Source organism: Penaeus monodon, chromosome 32 (assembly GCF_015228065.2).
Source record: "Penaeus monodon isolate SGIC_2016 chromosome 32, NSTDA_Pmon_1, whole genome shotgun sequence".
NCBI lineage: Eukaryota > Metazoa > Arthropoda > Malacostraca > Decapoda > Penaeidae > Penaeus > Penaeus monodon.
Window position 1 is genome coordinate 35354598 of NC_051417.1, and position 200 is coordinate 35354797.

Consider the following 200-nt stretch of genomic DNA (forward strand, 5'->3'; position numbering starts at 1 on the left):
ACTGAAAAAACAGTTACAGATTCAAAAATACAAAACTGCGATCCTTCCACTAATACAAAATACATTGAAAGGAAATGTTAAATATTTACATTCTTTAACTAGAGAATCGTGTCTGAATATTAAATATTTACGAAAAATGATGGAGCACCGCCGTGATATTATTGCATGAAAAAAAAAAAAAACATTTTAAAAGTTAAAAC